At 38.9% G+C, this 21,067-nt stretch overlaps 1 protein-coding gene across 1 annotated transcript in view; it reads right to left on the bottom strand.

Moving 5' to 3' along the window:
• LOC150106171 (uncharacterized) overlaps nucleotides 1-20,738 on the bottom strand; it is a 338,533-nt gene extending 317,795 nt beyond the window's left edge. Inside the window, exon 1 of the mRNA XM_090393901.1 lies at nucleotides 20,351-20,738. The gene's annotated coding sequence lies outside the window, so the exon portion shown is untranslated. The remainder of the gene's footprint in view (nucleotides 1-20,350) is intronic.
• Nucleotides 20,739-21,067: the final 329 nt, after the last annotated feature.

The following is a 21,067-nucleotide window of genomic DNA, read 5'->3' as shown; positions in this document are numbered from 1 at the left end:
ACGAGAGAAAGCAGGTATTAATTTGGACTTAGGACGACTCTCTCCCAAATCTTTGGTAAATTTATACAGCCTCTTCTTTAAACATTCAGTTTCCTCCTCCATACACAAACTTGACTCCTCATTTTCATTAACCTCTGCCTAAACTCTTCCAAGTCACTTTATTATTACTGCCATAAGAACTTTGGTCCATTTTCTGATTATTCCTGGTGACACCGTTCTCATTTTTGGACCGTCCTAGCCTTTCATCGCACTTCCAGACCACCCTTACTGTGACTGTTTCCCCCCATCACCCAGACAATCACTCATATTGTGAATGATTGCCCAAGGCACCAATTTCATGGTGGTGGCCTCCAGGACATCCACAAGGATGAGGACTGGATTGGCTTTCTGGACTGGACATTGACCTGTCGCTGCTTTGTATTCCTTTTGCCATAAGAATAAATAAAAATCACACTTCTCACATACTATAATATGTTCCTTTTTATCATTCGATCTAACACTTTATAAATATTTAACATTTTTGGACCCATACATAAAACAATTGTTGCATTTTATCCATTGCAAAAAGTTCGTGGAAAAACTCAATCTACTAGTTGAGACCTTTCACGTTGCTGGCATACGCTTCTTTGCTGCCACTGCTGCCATTTTTTATTATTATTACGAGCAACTCCAGGGAGTCCTTAGACTCATCAAGGGAGGCCCCAAATCATGTTCATCACAACTATTCGACATTCATACAGTATCTATCATATCTCGCCTTAAACTCATTCACTGTCACAGCATCCACCACAGACTCTGGCAGCCCATTCCACTCATTCACCACTCTAAAAGTAAAGAACCCAGCTCTAACACCCTTACTAACCACACTTTTGCCCAGCTTCCATGGATGTCCCCTAGTCCTCCCACAACCAGCCCTGTTCTCAAAAATATCCTCTGAATTAACCTTATAGAAACACTTCAGTAATTTGAATGTCTCAATCATATCACCCCTTTTCTGCCTATCAACCAATTTCTGCAACCTGCAAATCTTCAACCTGTTCTCATAAGGTTCATTCCATAGACCTGCTATCATCTTAGTGACTCGCCTCTGGATCCTCTCCATCTCCTCCCCATCAAGCAGAAACCCTGGCACCCAAAATCTGGGGTCTTATCAAGGCTCGATACAGAGGAACAATAACATGCTTGTCTCTGCTTGTCAACGTATTCTTCAGCAACCAAATGATTTGATGAGCTGATTTGGCCACTTTTGCAATGTGCCCCCCCCCCCTAAACTTCAACTCCTTATCCACCAACACTCCTAAATCTCGTGCCTCATTAATTTCCTGGAGTACGGTTCCACCAATGTAGTAAACTGCTGCTAATCTTTTCACCCCAAAATGTATAACCTTACATTTTGCCACATTAAATTGACATCCATTCTCCTTAGCCCAGACCTCCAATCTATCCAAATCATCCTGCAAAATTTTGACATCATGTGTATTCACTATTGCCCTACCCAACTTTACATCATCCACAAACAAATGAACTGTTCCTCTCAGATCCTTTCCTATATCATTAATGAACAAATTAAACAGCTGTGGTCCAAGAACAGATCCTTGTGGCACACCACCAGTCACAGGCCATCTTTTGGACCCTACTCCTGAATAAACCACTCTCTGGTATCTCTCCTTCAACCACCCTCCTATCCATCTCACCAAACCTATATCCATCCCCATCTGCTCCAGTTTACTGATTAGGGTTCGATGTGGTATCCTATCGAAGGCCTTAGCAAGGTCTAGTAGAATCACTATAAATCCATTACCCTTATACAGTTCAGCCATCACTGTGTTATAATACGTGAGCAAGTTACTGAGGCATGACCTACCCTTCACAAAACCATGCTGTCCCCGATACAGTATCCCATTTTCATCTATCCAATCTTGTATTTTCCTCTTGACTATTTTCTCCAAGACCTTGATAACGATTCCTGTTATGCTGATTGGCCAGTAATTTTCAACAGCAGCCTTGGAACTACCTTTATGCAGCGGAACTATTTTCCCCTCTTTCCACTCCCTTGGGACTGACCCAGGCCCGAGGCTCAAATTAAACAAAATGGACAACGGCACTGACAATTCTTTAGCCGCTTCTCGTACGACACAAGCTGGTATACCATCCAATCCCACAGATGTATTGACATTGAGGTTATGTAATAGACTAGTTACCTCTACTTCATTCATCACAATTCCAGTATAAGCTGTTGGTTCTTCCATTCCTGCAATGTCACCACCTGGATGATATGCTCTTGCAAAGTGCTCGCTCAGTAATTCCACTATATCGACTGATTCAGTTACCTCCCTACTCTCAGCATTTTTTAAAATCATTCTGCCGTGAACATTTTTTCTTTTATTTGCAACATATTGAAAAAACTGTTTGGGATTCTCTTTACCCTACATGGCCAATTTTCTTTCATTATCTGCTTTTGCTTTCCTTACCACCCTTGTTACCTTCCTGGCCTGAGCTTTATACTGTTCCTGCACCTGCTGGTCACCTTTCTCCTTAAATTCCCTCCACAATTGTTTCTTTTTTTGCAGCTCAAGCTTAATAGTGTTATTCATCCATTTAACCCCTACTTGATTTATTATTCGGACTCTTGGTATACAGTCAACCATTGCCTCCTGCAAACACTTCTTAACCACCTCCCATGCACTATCAACATCCAGCCCTTGCAGTTTTACATGCCAAGCACACTCCTAAGCTTGTCATACATACCAGCCCGGTAATTCCACATGTACCCTGTCTTAATTGTAAATTCCACTCCTTTAGCCACCTCCCAAGTCATGACCTTATGATCACTCTCACCAATTGGTGGCAACATGGTCATGTTCGTTACGGCCACGTTCTCAGATGCAATTACTAGGTCAAGCACTCTCTGCCCCCTAGTATTTTACGCTACATGCTGTCGCAGATAGTTGTACCTTAATAACCGCATAAAATCCAATTCCTTCCTCCCATGTGCCCCCTCCTCCTTCCAGTCAATGTTACCATAATTGAAATCTCCCATAATAATTACCCTCCTTCCACTCATTTCTTCTATTTGCCTATGCATACTATCCCCATCATCTATTCCATCACCTGGTCTATAGCAGCACCCAATTGTATATTTTGTTCTACTAGCCTCGATCTCACACCAAATAGCCTCAAATGTGCTCTTTTCTCTATCCTGCAGTTCAACTTCTATACGCCTTGGCTGCAACTCATCAGCTGTCATCAATAACACTCCTCACCCCTTTTTATTCTCCCTGTCACTCCTGAACACGCTAAACCCATCGTATTCAATCCCACTAACTTTATCATCTTCTCTCAGCCATGTTTCACTAATACCAACAATATGTGGCCTGGAAGTGCCAATATGGAAGGCCAAAAAAAAACTCTTCCTTCTTGTTCCTAATACTCCTGCCATTATTGTAAATGAATTGCAGAAGCCCTTTAGTCCCATCCCTACTTTGATGCCTTATACTAACTATCCCATTCTGATTTGTTGTCCTTCGTACTCGCTCGGGCATATTATACTCATTCATACACTCAACTGCCTCCCTAAAGTCTGCATATCTACTCCCCCCCCCTTAATAAATCTAGTTTCCCTGAGTTTGTACATCCACTTCCACTTCATTCATCAACACTTTTTCAAGCCTCCATACACCAAATCCATTCAAATGTAACCCATCCATCTTATATAAATCCTTTCGCCCATCGAACTCACTCTACACATCCACAAATTCCACACCACTCTCCATGCATAACCCACGCATAAAATCATTGGCAATTATGGCCCTCCTTCTAAACACTTCACTGTCATACTGCGGCAAAATACTCACGATCCTAACTCTCTCACTTTTCTCTTTTGCTACCCCAAGTAATTCCCTCACATCCTCTATCATTTCCATTTCGTCTTTTTTCAAATCATTTGTTCCTGCCACGACTATCATTTCTTTCACCCTCTGTTTTTGCACTCGAATAGACTCGCTGACGTCCTTTATGTTCGCACCCGGTTGGTACGATACGATTTTTATAACATTAACTAACGCTTCTCACATAAATCAAGATAACAACTGAAGCGAACAATTTTAAAACCGCAGTACCACAGTACAATGCTTATATCTAGTCTGGCTATCACACAAAACCACTCTTATACAATTCTACACAATATGATTTAGGGGGGGGGGATTTTTTTTATAACACCTTTCAAAAATGTAAATGATATGTAAATTCTGTAGAAAATTAGTGTGGAAAGGTAGTGAATAATTAGCATCAACTGCAGAGTTATATTAAAAATGAAGACATTAGAAAGAAACCTAACCATTCAAGAATATGTGATCAGAAATAGAGGTGATATGGTCCCTATAAACAAAATGTGAGAGGAAATATTAGTGCAGCAAGTATTTAAAATGTTTGATGCCAGTATGACATTAAAAAAAAAAAAAACAGGAAGACAAAGATCTAGGTAGATTATTTGATGATGCAGTTAGAAGACCAAAATGTTAGCTACAACAGTATTGGAGTGCTGACAAGTAATAGACTAATTTGGAGAAAAAATGATACTCCATATTAGAAGGAAATCTGGGCTTTGTTTGTGAAGGGTATGTCATGCCTCAGTAGTTTGCTCACTTTTTTTTATAAAAATAAGTGTCATATATATACAACCCCTGTGGCAGAAAGAGCCATTAAAGTGTATTTGGACATTTATACTATATTTTTCATAGTAATAATATTGAGTTTGGTCAGAAATGGAGCTCAATTTTGGATGTCTGTAGGTGATGTTGCGCTTAATTTAAAACTGTTTAATCTGTAAATGTTGAAGTTGATGTGATTTTTAATTTGCACATTTTTTTTTTAGATTTTGTGGCACTTTTTCAAAAAGTTTTTTTTTTTTTTTAACTGCAGTAATAACACTAGATCTAATTGAATTTATTGTAATGTTAATGTTTCAAAAATGAACAGTAAGAAGAGCTGTGAACATATAATAGTAGGAGATAGACTGAAACACGTTGCCCATACAGAGAACATCTAGTTCACATGCAATAATGTAGCCTCAGCTCTCCCACCTACACATCACTTAATTACATTACATTGCTAGAATTGCCTCCTTCCAGGCAATTCTAGCAATGTAATTGGCAGTGCAATGAGATTATGTGCCATATAATCTAGGAAGCCAACTAAGTACATTGCCATTACTTTTGGTTGCATTTACCATCTAGGAGTCAGCCTCTTTAAGTGTTTATGCACACAGGCTGCTTTATTGTATGCTCAAAGATTGGAGAGACTTTGGATTGCCACAATACATTTTGCATGCCCTTGCAGGTTAACAACTTTGCTGCATGTTTGAACTTGGCAAGTACTTCATGGATTGCTACATGACAACTTGTTTGTGCAATCTGTGGAACATTCAAATCGATGATATATTGGAGATTGGCTCGAAATGATACCAGCAGGTTGTGTGTTATGATTGCTATTATTAACAACAGACTTCCATGGAGTCAAAAGACTGATTGCAGGCAGTATACACTGTTACACACAAAGCCCATCAAATTGTGGTTTAAACTCTTTCAATTCATCCACATTCACCATACTGTCAGGCAGTGGATTCCACTCACCAACCATTCTCCATGCAAAGAACCTACTCATGTAGTTTCAATCTCTGGAAACTACATAAGAAGTAAGAAAATTTTTTTCCACATAAACCCAGTAACTACCCCATACCAACTTAAATGTCTCAATCATATCCCTCTCCTCCTCCTATTTATGAGGCTTTGCAAATCACATTCCACCAATCTGATTTCATATCCCACATCCTGAAGACTAGTTACCATCATAGTCACTCTTCTCTAGACCCTTTCTAATTTATCCTTATCACCATGAAAAGCACAGGACCAAATTTGTGCACAATAATCCATACAAGGCCTGACAAGGTCTTATACAGTGGAACCATAATCTCTTTATTTCTGCACATTAAGGTCCTCTGCATCAGTACATAATCTGATGTGATGATTGCACAACTTGTGCAATGTGATCTCTGAACTTCAGATCCTTGTACACCACTACCATCACTCCCAGGTCTCCTGTCTCCTCAACTTCCTCTAAAATTTTCCCACAAAGTGTGTACTTTGCATCCCATTGTTGCCTACCAAATTTCAGAACCTTATACTTTGAAACACTGAACTGACAGTTCCATACTGTTGCCCACTCATACAATCTCTTCAAGTCCTCCTGCAAGGCCACATCTGCTTGATTCCTCATCACTCTCCCCAGTTTTACATCATTTGCAAACAGTCGCATATCACCAGTTAAACTCATTCCAATAGTATTAATATACAAATTAAATAACAATGGTCCCAAAACAGACGCATAAAGCACACCACTAGTGACTTTTATCTATCTTCGGAGATACTGCGTCACATACACAACTTGCTGATACCTATCTCATAGCCATTCACCTATCCAACTCACTAGTTTATCGTTTAATCCCATCTGCTTCAGTTTAGTGAACAACTTGTGGTGTGGCATCTATCAAAAGCCTTTGCAGAATCTATGTATACTTATATGCATCTCCCTTGTCCACTACATTCATCACCTTGTTATATTACATAAACAAGTTTGTAAAACACAACCTCCCTTTAACACACCCATACTGACAAGCACAAAGAAACACTGTTATCAGCCCACTTTTATATCCTATATTTCACCATCCTCTCCAATACCTTAACTACAACTCTAGATATACCCCTATTCAGCCTATAATTTGCTGTCTTAGCCCTATCACTACCTTTGTGAAACGGAACAATTTTGCCTTCCTTCCACTCCTTTGGGACTTGCGCTGATGCAAGATGCTTGTTAAACAGATAGGCTAATTCTAATTCCCCGTACTATTCCTTTAAGACACTTGGTGATATGTTATCAAGTTCAGTTGCTTTATTGACATCAGACTTACTCAACTTCTCATACACCTCCTGCTTGCTCATCAGTAAGTCTCATCTCATTTCATTCTCCACACTTGAGCTTCTGATTTTGCACTGAGGATGAAATACCCTGATGAATTGCTCACTCAATACCTGAACTGTATCCTCTGCAGCAGTTACCAATCTACCACTTTCATCCATTAACATCATCTTGCCATAATCATTCTTCTTTCTACTTGCCCCATATTGAAAAAACTTCCTAGGATTTTCTTGGTCTGATTTGCTAATTTCTGCTCCTGTTTCACTGTTCCTGTCTTTACCGACTCAGTCACCCTCATGGCATGCTCTTTGTAATCGTCATGCAACTCATTATATCTCGTACAGCTTCCAGAGTATCTTCCTCTTTCAGATTTCATTCTTGATCTCCTCATTCATCCATTTGATACCTATGTTATTTAGCTTTTTTTTGACCTTCATAATACATTCACACATTGATGTTGTTAAGTATTTCTTTCTTAGTTCCCAAGCAGCATTTATTTCCTTCCTGCGTAACTCCTCATTCTATGCTATAGTTCCAAGCCATTTCCTGAGCTTCTCATAATCAACAGCCTTATAAGTCCACAGATATCATTTCTTCACAGACATCTGCATGTGGCTAGCCACACCCTATTGATCACTTCATAAACACTCACCAACTGGAGGGAAGTATGATACCCCATTCACAATCATATCCTTTGATGAAATGATCAAATCTAAAACTCTTGATCTTTGCATGTCATCCTTTACATACTGCCTAAGATGTCATCCATGTCATCCTTTACATACTGCCTTTCAAGAAATTCATTTTCCTTATTCCCAAATACTATCTCTTCATTTCAATCTACATTGCCATAATTAAAATTATCCATAATGATCACCTTTCCCTTGTTTGCTAACCAAAGTTGCTTATGCATTTCTTCATCACAACCCTCCGCATTTCCTGGCCTATAGCAATATCAAACTACATTTCTCTTCCTGTCAACCTCCACTTCACACCACATTGCCTCTCGACTGTTGCCACCATTTACCTCATACATGTCTACCTTATGTGGCCATAATTCTTGTATTGTCATCAACAGCACCATGCCCCTTCCTGTCCTTGCAAAAACTATTGTACCCTTTCATTTCTATCCACATCAGGATATCATTGTCATTCAACCATAATTTACTTATTTCAACAATTTTTAGTTGAATAAACTCAATCATTGAAACAATTTAATGAAATAATTATGAAATGAAATGTTTTAGCAATATGCTAGCCTTTTATAATAAAGTTACAAGAGAATTAGATGAGGGAAAGGCATATACTGCCATTTTCCTAGACTTAGCAAAGGCATTTGACAGGGTACCACATGATAAGCTGATATTCATAATAATAAAATTAGTTTAATCCTTTATCCAAGTGTGAGCAAACAAAGTTTGCACCTGAAAGTATCTTCAGGACTGGGGTAAGGTGATACAACACCAGGGAAACTCATTGCAAAGGTGGAGCAAGCTACCAACACTCCTATCTCAGTCTCTCCTATAATGCATAATGCAAAACACATCTCCTTGCAGATATGTCTAATGTTATGCATTAAGGGAAGGGCCACTACCCATTTAGACCTTTATTGAGTTCTCTTCAGTGGGAACCAGGCCCAATCACTTGGGCCTGGCTCCCACTGAAGAGATTACATTATTGCAGCAATCCTCTGTGTTACCTTCACCACCTTTGCAATATGTCCCCTGAATTTCAGGTTTCTATCAACTTCAACCCCAGATCTCTTGTCTCCCCTACTTCATCCAGTATAGCTCCTCTAATAGAGTATGCGGCTTCCCATCGATCTGTCCCAAACCTCAAGACCTTACATTTTGCTGCATTAAACTGACACCCCCATTCATTTGCCCATCTGTCTAGCTTATTCAAATCCTCTTGCATGACTACCACATCTGCACTATTACTAATAACCCTTCCCAGCTTCACATCATCCACAAGCAACTGAACATCCCCTTGCAATCCACTGACAGTGTCATTGATATAAAGGTTAAACAATGTAGGTGCCAATACTGAGCCCTGTGGGACCCCACTTGTAATCCTCTGCCTCCTTGAAATTGCCCCACCATATGCAACTCTCTGATACCTACCTGACAGCAAATCCAGAATCCAGTTGACCAACCTGACATCCAAACCCATGTGCTGCAACTTAAATATCAACTTATCTTGTGGCACCCTGTCAGACGCCTTCGCTAAATCCAAGAAAATGGCAGTATATGCCTTTCCCTCATCTACTGCTCTTGTAACTTTATCATAAAAGGCTAGCATATTACTAAAACAAGAGCACCCTCCTCACAAATCCATGTTGACTCTCACAGATAACATTACCCTCATCTTCCCAATGTTGTGTATGGTCCCTCACTAATTTCTCCAAGATCTTAACAACTACTGATGACACACAAACTTGCCTATAATTAGACACTTCCAGTCTGCTACTGCACTTATGCAGTGGCCTTCCTTCCATTCCCTGGGCACCTTTCCTGTAGCCAGACTTTCATTAAAAAGCGGTCAAAGGAGCTGTCAGTTCCTTTGCACATTTTCTTAAAACCCATGATGAAATGCAACCAGTCCCACAGCTTTATTGACATACAGAGTACTCAGTATTTAGAACACATTCTCCTTCTGTACCTCTAAACCTCGCACCTGCCCTATCCCTCTAGTATTAAAATTTACTCTTCCAGGATGAAATACACCAATAAAGTGTTCATAGAACAATACCACTATGTCCTCTGCATCAGTGACTCTATTCCCATTTTTTATCTCACAATGTCATTCTTCCACAATCATTTCTCCTCCTACTGGCCACATAGCTAAAAAATTCCCTAGGATTTTCTTTGAATCTTAGGACCAATCTCTTCTTATATTCCAGTTTCACCTTCCTTACCATACTAGTCACTTTCCTGGCCTGTCTTATATTCTTCATTCATCTGCTCTTCGCTTGTTTCTTTATATCTCTTCCATAGCTTCTTCACATGCAGTTCCTGTTCAATATTGTTTGTCATCCACTTTGCTCCAAATTTTGTCTTCTTCACTTGTGGAATACAGTTTACTATTGATGCTAACAAATATTCCTTCACAATTTCCCAAGAATGATATCCCAGCCTTCCAATTCCTCCCTTCATGAAACTTCCCCAAATTGATGTCTAAGACTAATATAATCACCTGCCTTATAATTCCACATACGTTCCCATCTCTTTATTATTCTTGAATGTCTATTCATCTTCCAAATCAAAACCACAATGTCACTCTCTCCAACTGGTGGGAGAGATGTCATCTCAGTTATTGTCAACTCTTCTGATGCTATGACCAAATCCAAAACTCTTGAGCTTCTTGCTCCCTCTATTACATGTTGCCTAAGACATTTATCCCTCAAGAATTCTAGAAATTCCATTCCCTTATTGCTATATGCATGTTCCTCTCCCCAATTTATACTGCTGTAGTTAAAATCTCCCATAACAATCATTCTTCTTGCACTTACCATGCTTAACTGTCTAAACATCTCCTACTACCCACCCTCTGTGCTCCTTGGTTTGTAGCAACACTCCACTAAATATCCCCTCTTGCCTATCTCTACCTCACACCATATGCTTTCAAAATCATTAGTGTAACTGCTTTCCAAAGCCTCCACTCTTAGAGGACATAAGTCGTCACTTATCATGAGCAGTACTCCACCACCATGCTTTCCCTTTCTATCCTGCCGAAAAATGCTGTATACTGCTACCTCTGTTCCTGTTATTATATCCTCTTCTGTCAACCACGTCTCAGTGAGCCCAATAATCTTTGGCTAATCTGATGTTATCAGTGCCACCAATTCCTCTCCTTTATTCCGGATACTCCTGGCATTAGTATAAAGGATAAAAATGCCACTATTTCTATACCCAGCATTATCCCCTCTAGACTCCACTGGGCTCAGCGCTACCTAATGTTGTCCTCCTTCTCCGAAGTACCCTTTCCCACAAGTGGCCACCCCTACTACCATCCACCTTTGGCATTCTAGTTTCCCTTCATTGACACACTGACTCATTCAGAACAGCAATCTCTCCAGATGCCTACATCCTTCCTCATGCAAGCAGTCTCTCGCATACAATTCCTCTTTGTCCTCAAACACTGTCCAAGCATCCACATATTCCTATCCTCTCTTCTGACACATTCTAGCTATTATGTTATTCAATATGACTGCTCATCTGCTCAGCTTGTCACAATCATACCTAGGCAACACGCACACTATCTTTCCTCTCTGCGTCTTCTTTCGTACTACCTCAAGCAAGATTCTCATATCTCTCACTGCTCAATTTACTTTACCTCTCAAATCCTTTGTTCCTACCATCACATCAGTCTCATCCACCCTTTCATCCCTCTTAATTGCCATAGCCACACTTTCTATTGTTGCTCCAGGCAAACACTCCTCTCGCATCCTATCTTGAACACACAGATCAATGAGTCACCGTACATTACACCTCTTACCATTCCCTCTCCCCTACTGTTTCCATTCTCTCTTCTTCTATCATTCCCATAACTCTCTCTCTCTCTCATGCCCTCTCTTCCACTTATCCTATTCATCCTATTCTCTCTCTCATTCCCTCTCTTCCACTTATCCTATTCTCACCTCTTCTATCATTCACATAATTCTCTCTCAGTTCCTGGCTTCCACTTATCCTATTCTCTCCTCTATCATTCACATAACTCTCTCTCATTCCCTCTCTTCTATCATTCCCTCTCTTCCATTGTTCCCATTCTCTCCTCTTCTATCATTCCCATACCTCGCTCTTTTTCCCTCTCTTCTACTGTTCCCATTTTCTCCTATTCTATCATTCCCATACTCTCTCTCGTTCCCTCTCTTCAACTGTTTCTATATTCTCCTATTCTATCATTCCCAAACCCCTCTCTCATTCTCTCTCTCCTACTGCTTCTATTCTCTCCTCTTCTATCATTCCCAAAACTTTCTCTCACTCCTACTCTGATTTGCCTTGCATACATCTCTTCCATTCTCCTAATCTCATCTTTCATACTTCTCATCTCGTTCACAAGATATTCCACCTCCTCTTTCACTCATCTATCCCATTGTGCTAGTTAGTCACTCTTACTCACCATTCTTTTACGCAATCAAAAACCATCTCTGTAAACTTCACAGTCATTCAAGCCTTCCACACTCCCAACTCTATTTTCTCATTCATACTTCGCTCGTCATTCTCTTCTATCACTCTACTCATCTCCCGTTCGCCATTCTTTCCTATCACACTACTCTTCTCCCGGCATTCATTTCCCGTCCTTGAAGCAACTAGGTCGGTTATCGATATATCCAATTCATTAATTTCCTCCCACTGTCTGCATTTTGTGCATATACGCACTCCCCACTCTCTCTCATCCGCCACATATCCAACTCCCTGGAAGCATACATGCCGCAATCACTGCATGCCACAGAGTCCTTTATTATATTACATATAATAGAGTTCTTAAATGATGGAGGACTCGATGACACGCCATTTATGATTGCGGTTGCATCCGCCATCATTCCTTACTATATTGTGTTTTATCCTTTATCCAAGTGTAACCTAACAAAGTTTGTGCCTGAAGTACTTTCAGGACTGGGGCAACTCGTGGTAAAGGTAGTATAAGTTCTCATCACTTTCCTTAGTATCTACCATAATGCAAAGCACTATCTCCTTGTCTGCATGTCCACAAGGAAATGTGCTTTGCATTATGGGAGATACTAAGAGATGAGAACTTATGAACTTCCTAAAAGTATTTCACATATAAGCAGACAAAGTGTGACTTTGTTTGCTTACACTTGGATAAAGGATAAAACCCAAGTGAAAAAAACTTCCTTAAACTTATCTCTAATCCAGATAATTTTAATAATATGGTTTAACACCCTTTGGCAACTCGTATAGGTAAATATGACTTCTCCATTACGTCCACCTTAGCATCACCACCTCTGGGTCAGGCTCCCACTAACGAGACCTCTAGGTCAAAACCGTTTGGATGCCTGGGTAGTGGATAGCAGTGCTGTAGCCAATGAAGTTTACTCAGGCACGGCTGTTGCTGTTACCCCTCAGATGAAATATGAGCTGCTCTGCTCAGCTCAGTGGTTGGGTGAGCCTTCCACAGGTTAGAGCCAACATGGAGAGTTCTTCTCAGTGACAGGGTGAGCCTGTTACTGAGGGGAACAACACGAGTTTTTGATCCTGTGGGTCGCTCATTATTGGGTGATCTGGGGAATCCCACGAGTTTTTGGAGAGGTAACCCAGCACTTTTTACAAGGAAACCGGTCTGAATAGTGGTCCCTTCCTTTATGCATTGCATTATACATGTCCACAAGGAGATGTGCTTTGCATTATGGGAGATAATAAGGCAAGTGATGAGAACTTATACCACCTTTACCATGAGTTGCCCCAGTCCTGAAAGTACTTCAGGTGCAAACATTGTTTGCTTACACTTGGATAAAGGATAAAACCCAATATATAATTATTGGGCCTCTCTTGAACAGCAGTATTTAGAGGTTTCAGATGCTCTGCCCCTAATGTGAGAGCAGTATTTCAAGGTTGATGGGACAGATGAAATGGAATGTTTTGAAGCCAAGAGTGCTATAGAAGTGATGTATTTGTGCCAAGGAACAGTAGGAATGAGTATAAGTGAGATGAGAAATCTGGTCTTGATTATAGAGGTAACCTATGTAGCTGTTTTCGATCAACATGAACCATGTCAGTGTGACTTTTGTGTTCGGGGCTTATTAAATGATGTTTTTATTGAATAATTAAGCTGGTGTTCACAGAGCACATTGTTAATACAATCCAGAACATGGTACAATCAATAACAATATCAAAAAAATATTTAAATAATTGTTTAAACAAATAAGCATCGGAAAAAGCACGAAAGAGACTGAAAATTTTTAAAAATTTATATCTATGCTTATAATAGACTGAAACCCGGTTTTTTTTTTTTTTTTTTTTTTTTTTTTTTTTTTTTTTTTGTAGGTAAATGTGTACATTAATGCAAAATTAATGACAAAATCGTATGTTTAAATTACAATAGTTTTTTTGCAATTGAAAGTTGCTAAAGGGTGCACTCTGATGTTGTATTCATTAACTTCTTTTTTTTTTTTTTTTTTTTTTTCAAAATAGTATACCTTACATTTCTGTCATTCTTTTACCATTAAGATAAAGGAGAGAAAATTGGTTGTTTTAATCATTTTACTCCCCACCAGAAACTTTATTTTTGGCGATGGAGAGAGGAGGAAAGGAACATTTTCTTCTGCCTTACTAAGGGAATTTCCTTACTAAAGGAATTCCTTTAGTAAGGTGGAACAGCTTTATTATGTAATGTACAGCAATCGTAAAAAGATAAAAAAATAGTATAAATGCATGATTTTTTTATTTACGTGATTTATTTAATAAAAATATTCCTTCAAAATGTATCGCTTATGTTACTCGCAACAGATCAAATGTTTTGATTAGTATGCAAAACAATAATGTTCAAAATATCATCCGTTATAAGCAAGCTCCATGCGTCTAATGGACAGCGAATATTCAACTCATCTCATGATGGAGACGGAAAATGCATTCGAATATCTGATGATCGATGACCACGTGTTTCTGGAGCATTTGAAGACCACTTGTGACCGTTTCTACCTCGAATATGAGGTCTTCGTCCTATAGTTGGAGTAACTGGCCACTCAAAGTTCTCTTCGTCGGTGGAAAAATTATCACCTTCTTCTTCTTCTGTTTCTAAGTGTTTATCTTCTTCTACTTTATCTTCATTGGATGCCTCGCTCTCGACATAATTAATGGCTCATGCTCACGGAGAGAATAAACAATCTCATTTGAATTGCGAAGAGCCATTTTTGGAGCTAAAAATTTCGATAAATGAGGTTTTCTCAAAAACTTTTTTTTGGCTAAAGTTAAAAATTTTTTTTAACACTTTACCTCACCCTTTTTAATAATTTTTGCACAAAAATATCACCAGACACAATAAAAAAATGAAAAAGAGCACAAACTCAATATTTTATTTGACACCCGTTGCTTGTGTTGGTGGGACCTTTTTGCCCTTCAGCAACTTCGATGCCTCTTTACACCTGAAAGGACAAACCGAAACTAACAGACTACAGCCTACCTTGTAGCGCTCAGCAAAAGTTTTTTTTACCGGTATCACAGATGGTGCTACCTGTCCCATCCTAAAAGATATTATAACCAATAGTTTTTGGCTGGACTATAAAGTCCCACTGATATGGGCTGAAGGTGAAGCATTATCAAAGGCAAGGGAAGAACAATTAAGCCCTTTTTTTTTTTTTTTTTTTTTTTGCAAGAAAAAAAGACAAAATTATATTTTGGAAACATTGAAGGTGAGTGCACTCTGATATTGTATTCATTAACTTTTTTTTTTTGAAAATAGTATACCTTACATTTCTGTCATTCCTTTACCATTAAGATAAAGGAGAGAAAATTGGTATGTTTTAATCATTTTACTCCTCCACCAGCTAACTGTTCTTTAAGTAACCTATATTCTTTTAACTAATTATCTAAGTATAGATGATTATTTAACTAAATAATTAAGCTCATAAATTTTTATAATGATAGTTTGTGCAAATATTGTTTGCAAAAACAGTACAGCAAGTTCTGTTATGATGATGATTGGTGCTAGTCCAGTGAGTGCTCTGTTCTTCCATCTGAGAAGGTAGCTATTTTTACTCCGTCATCTAAGCATCACAATCACTTTATTGATTTTCTTTGATTTAACCAGTAGGATATACAAAAACTTAACTGAAAGGATCATTCAGAGAGTGGCCTGTTTAAGTTTTTATATAATCGGGGCTCTGAATGTGATGATTTGGTCCATATTTTCCTAATTTATTCAACTCAGTAGTAAGCTAGCCATTTTATCATCAGTGATAAAATGTTACTTATGCAGCACATTCATCTCGGAGATTTTTCCCACTAGTATAATACCAGTAATTGCTGGTATTATACTAGTGCATTTCAGATGCTGCAATGCTCACATTAGTATGTTTACTGTAACTTAATTTTTATTCTTTTTTATGTAAATCACTAAGTCAGAGGACATTAATCTATTTTGTTTACTGATGTGTGTATGTATCACTGTTAAACAATATATATATATATATATATATATTATTATTATTATTATTCAGGCCTCCACGGAGTCAAAAGACCCATCGTGGGAGGTCCTTTCTAAGAAACACAAGTCTATCAAGACTCATCGAGGGAGGTCCCTCCTAGGAAACGCAAAGTCTATCATACCACTCCTTAAATGCATTGACCGTTCTCGCTCTCACCACTCCATCAGGCAATGCATTCCATGGTTCAACCACCCTCCATGCAAAGAAACCACTCCTCACCCTCTTTCTCACAGTTTCCTTTCGTAACTTCCAGGGCAGGGATGGCCCCTTGTCATGACTCCTTCCTGCTGTTCAACCAAGTGAAAGAATTCACCACTGTATTTATTTATATATATATATACACAAACACACACACACACACACACACACACACAATACATAAAGAGATAGTGGTGGTGCCTCTGTATAAGACATTGATCAGACTGTACGTGAAACTGTTGTGCCCATTGGTTGCCTAGTTTTCATTGTGATGTAGCAATACTAAAGAGGATCCAGAGATGAATGACTAAAGTGATTTTGCGATTATGAAGGTTGGTTATGCAGAGCAGTTAAAGAAGTGCAAATTGCAGAATTTTATGGGTAGAAGGAAAAGAGGTGATATGACCTTCAAGTTAAGGGGCTTTACCACATTAATACAGAGACAATTATAAAAAGAGTGGAGGGTAAGATGGAAAGAACAAGAAGCCATCCCTGAAAGTTGTGTAAAGATTGGTGAAGTAGAGTATATGGTGTAGATTTTTTACATTAAGAGTAGTTGGTGAATGGATCACATTATTGGAATAGGTTGCAAATGCAGGGAGTTTTATTGCAAGGTTTAATGTGATAAACATGTTGCTGGTTGAGTGGGCTTCCGTGATGAGTCTACTGACTCCATGTAGGTTACTGTAATAATAAAAATAATAATAATAACACACACACACACACACACATATATACAGGGTGTTCGGGATAAATTTGACAGTTTCGTAAGGAAAAAGAAAATCTTCTTTGTATCTATTAAATTTAATGAATTGACAAAAAAACATTACAGGCAGAGTTAATTACAATACTATCAACAAGATTTACTCAAAATAACCACCATTAGCATCGATCACAGCTTCAATTCTGCTTCGGAACCTCGAACAAGCTGATGCTACAGTCTCCCTGGGAAGGGCCGCAAAAACTGTTTTAATTTTATCCATTAACTGGGCTTTTGTATTACTGGAAGTGCGATTGGTGTCTTTTTCAACTGCGCCCCATACAAAATAATGCATGGGGTTAAGGTCTGGGGAGTTTGGAGGCCAAACATTTGGACTGGTGAAGTCGTAGAAATTTTCAGACAACCATTTTTGACTTTTCCCAGAGGTGTGGCAAGGGGCCGAATCCTGCTGCCATACATACGGCCTACCATTGGCTACCCTTGTTATCCAGGGCTTGACTACAGTTAGCAACTCCACGAACAAAGCCCGAATTCCAATGCCAGGGTTCTTCAACACCTGTTCCTGCAGATTTGCGAGGAATTCTGCTGTACGAACGCAATCAGATCGTCTGCTAGGGATCTTTCTTCTTGCTACATCCTCGTAGTCACCATTGCAAGTCTCTAGTTCATGCCTGATTGTTTTTACTGTATTCAGGGAGCATTGGGCAGCAGTCGTAATATCCTTATTTTGATGGCGGGCACGAATCATCATGATACAAGTTATTCTCTTCCATGATTCAGGTGGGTTCCAGCTATCCATCCTTTCTGACATCTTGTATATGAATGAAGAAGGGTCCAAACTTTTAAATGAAGAGAAGTGTGTGTTAATACATGTAACTTACGGAAAAATATAATTAATTATAAATATGTCAAATTTATCCCGAACACCCTGTATACTGTATTTCTATTTGATTAACTTTTTTCATATTAAATGAATTATTTCAATAATATATTTACTCTCATTTCAGGTATTTAATTTTCACTTTTTCTTTTCTGTTGTACAGTTATCTTGTGCCACTGGATAGTTTCTTCTTTAATGTAACCATGGATCCAGGTTCATGGTCTGCATACAGCCAACATTTTTCACGTCTTGGGACATCAATGAATCCTCCACCTAGTGCTCTAACACAACAATCCCAGCTAAATGATTTGGCTCTTTCCACTTCTCTTCAACGACAAGACCACATTAGTGGATATGGCAATGCAGCCAGTACCCATCACTTTTTGTTAGCAGCGTCACATAATTTAAACCATTCACAAGCAACAAACCGTGCTGATGCATCTTCTTTTAATACTTCTGGCCTCTTTGCTGCAAATTATGATCCTAGTCTTCTTTCAGCTTCATTTCAACCATCAGCTAAAGGGCACCTTTCTTCTTTTTCTCAAGGTGGTGGTTTATTTAAGGCTGTGAATCGGGAAAATGACTTTTCTGACTTACGGAGTGGATTTGCACATTGTGGTGTTGGTTCATATTCGCGTAATCCTGAAGCTAATACAGGATTGGGAGGAGGATCGGGACTTAGTTCTAGTGCTGCTCTTTTTGCTACATCAATGGCTTCAAGTTCTTGGAGGCATTCTGGTATTATGCCTTCTACCTGTGGTCCGTTTGGTGTGCTTCCACATGAAACAGTCCTTCAGCGTTCCCATCTGATGGCAAGAGTGAGTGAGAAATCTAGCGTCCAGGTTTCTAAAGCTTCTAGAGTATCTTTATCTGCAGCATCTTTTATGGAACAGGACCTTGGCCGTGGTTATCGAAGCATTTTGCCCTCTCCTGCAAGACCTCCCTCTTCGTTTATGGATCCAAATAATGCTTCACATTCTACTCTTCTTACCCCTCAAAATGATCCTTATTTTTCTTCAGTTAGTGACAGTTATTATTCTTCATGTTCAAAATCTGACTTTGGTGCATATTCATCATATTGTTCAAACATGCAGTCATCTGTCCAACGAAGTACGGCACTCTCTCCCTATTGTTACTCACAGTCATCTTTTGGAGCACTTGATATGGCTGTGGAGAAACAGGAAGTCTGTGCCACTCCAAGTACAACTGCAAGTGCCAATGGAAGCTTTACAAGCTTTGTGCCAAATGGTAGTGTAAGTGGTCATTCACAAGTTCCAAATGGGCAGGTTTCTCGACAGACAGTTATAACTAGTAATACAAGTAGTGGTAACAGCAGTTCTGTGATTTACAATTCACAAGCTCAGCATGGTAGATCATACAGCCAAAGTGAAATGTATCCATATACTTCTAGCACTTCCCATTCTAATGCTTTACCATCCCATTCAGCTATAAGTACTACTAATACGAGGCCAGCACATCAAAATTTTAATCATTTAGTGACCAATCATCATTCTGCAGGTGTGGCACAAAACCTATATCCTCCTATGAGTACTCCTGCTCCTGCATCAACTCCAGCTCATCTAACACCTCCAACATCAATGGGACAAGCATATGTACCCACCTCTTTAGTTCTTACACAAGATAAATCTGTGGTGTCATGTTCTTCTGGAACTAGTCATACTATTTTATACAATTCTCCTTCAAATGATGCTTGCTATTCTACACCTGGAACGTGTCATTCAGGACCAAACTCGCCAATCAAGCAAGAAATTTCTCAGCATTCCTCACCTTCTGTTTATTCTGTCGATAATAGTAATCTCAGTATGAGTAGTAGTCATTTTGTTAACCAAGTTCGTATTCAGTCTCAGAATGGTAGCGAAGCAAGTTATATGGTTGGCGTTGTAAATACTCCTTTAACATCAGAAATGCACGATAGCACAAATGATTCGGCTTCCAAATTACTTGAAGATGATTTAGCAGTTGTTGATTCTGATCTTATTACAACTGATACTACATCACCACAAAAAGAATTGCATATTCCACCCATGCTTCCAATAGAAATGGATAAGGTAGAAAAGAGTGATGAGTTTGAAAATATTGAAATTGGTCCAGTCTTTGAAGATCAAAATATAGGTCTTAATCTTTCAGAATTAGGGAATGTTGACCAGTCACAGGCTAAAACAGATGAGTCTTTGGAGGAATCCTCACAGTGTACTCAAGAAAAATGTGAAGTGTTTGCATTTTCTTCCAATTCTCCTTCCTCTTTAATAGATCAAGGTAGAAAAACCAAAAGTAAAAATAAAAGAGGAAGGAAACGGAAATCAGGTTGTAGTTTAGGAACTGTCATTTCTTCAAACTGCCAATTTACAGAATCATCAGCAGATGGAAGTCATATTGATAGTAATACACTTACCTCAACAGAAGATCATACTGAGTCTGCCAATGAGGAAGAACAAAAATCACTCTTGAATGGTCATGTTTTGCCAGTTGATTTGTCAAGTGTTTCATTATCTGTTGATATAAATAAGCAGCCATCTGTTCAGGATGCTGAAATGGTTGATACTAATCATCAGATACCAAATTTGAGCTTTACATCTTCTGTTGTGCCATCTGAAAATTGGGTAGTTTCTAGCTGTGAAAATTCTAACCAGAATGCTCTACAAGTCTTTACACATGAAAGAAATAATCTTGAAGTAAATAACAGCTTACCACCAAAGCCAGATGAACAATTATGCACAACTACCCACAGTTTAGATGATCCAGCAGATCTTTCAGATGAAACAAAAACCAAGTTATGTAATAGTATTGAAGAAGATCTGGGATTTTTGGCAGAGTTATCATCAGCTTCAGAAGCAGAGGATGGAACATCAAAAGAAAATGATTCCAAAAGAAATGCTAAAGATGGAAGTGGATTTTTGCAGTCTTTTTTAACATTTCTAGAGGGAAATAGTGAACCACCAGAATCATCTGCTCCCCTTAATATGGAAAAAGCGCAGAAACAAAGTAAAGGAATCAAAACTAGAAACTCATCAGAATTAATCTTAAATAACAAGGAAGTTATTGAAGAAACTGGTAAAGGATGGCTGTTGGAGGACAGAAGTGGACAAGAGGATATACATTCTTCAGCACT

The sequence above is a fragment of the Typopeltis vanoorti genome, chromosome 6 (genome assembly GCF_054136105.1).
Source record: "Typopeltis vanoorti isolate ZY-2024b chromosome 6, IOZ_Tvanoo_1.0, whole genome shotgun sequence".
Classification (NCBI taxonomy): Eukaryota; Metazoa; Arthropoda; class Arachnida; order Uropygi; family Thelyphonidae; genus Typopeltis; species Typopeltis vanoorti.
This window is presented reverse-complemented; position numbering and strand designations above follow the sequence as displayed.